Raw genomic sequence first — 912 nt, forward strand, 5'->3', positions numbered from 1 at the left:
TAGGTTGGATAACTGTGTGTTTTTAAAATCCTAGATCCATCACTAATTTCACTCGACATGACATTACTTGTTCATCGCCATTGACCACCCTATTTTCAAATCCTAGCTCCTCCATTAATTTCATTCAACGTGACATTACTTTTGTCATCTCACCGCCCCCGAATTACTAATGCCATTCACCGTAGAGGTTAGTCACTCCTTGTTCCTCCGATAGAGCCTTGGAGAAGAAGCCTATTGGTCGTCCTTTGATTTGATTTGGCTGGACCGGATTATAATTCGAGCGACCATCCAGCCAGCAGCGTGTGGAGAGAAACTCCTCATCCATATAGACAACTTAAACAAGAAATAAGAGAACCTACACAACTTGTGCTAGCGGCAACAACATGTTACTAAATGCTAATTTAAACTCACATGTGGGAGTGCACCCCATCAACCCACCTCCTCGAATGAAGCATTATTCAACGGATCCTTTCCTTCGAAGGGTTACTTTAGTTTTCAGTTGCATGGTCGGCACAAACTATCCATTTGGAAATGCGAACCAACATGTGATTGCAAGGTTAGGAGGATAGTGGTATTCTCGGCTCACCGGGTTTGAAATCCCGGTGCTCGCATTTTTTTCTTGATTTAAAGGGCAGCCCCAGTGCATGTAGCTCCCGCTTGCGCAGGGTCTGGGGAAGGGTCCGACCACTTTGGGTCTATTGTACGCAGCCTTTCCCTACATTTCTGTAAGAGGCTGTTTCCAGGACTTGAACCCGTGACCTCATGGTCACAAGGCAGCAGCTTTACCACTGCGCTAAGGCTCCCCTTCGCATTTTTTTCTTGATTTATTTTGTGATTTTCAATGATTCACGATCACTAGGAGGAGACGTCCCCGTCACTACGAGGCGCCTTTGGTGACTTCGTCAATCTTTT

The sequence above is a fragment of the Triticum dicoccoides genome, chromosome 3B (genome assembly GCF_002162155.2).
Source record: "Triticum dicoccoides isolate Atlit2015 ecotype Zavitan chromosome 3B, WEW_v2.0, whole genome shotgun sequence".
NCBI lineage: Eukaryota > Viridiplantae > Streptophyta > Magnoliopsida > Poales > Poaceae > Triticum > Triticum dicoccoides.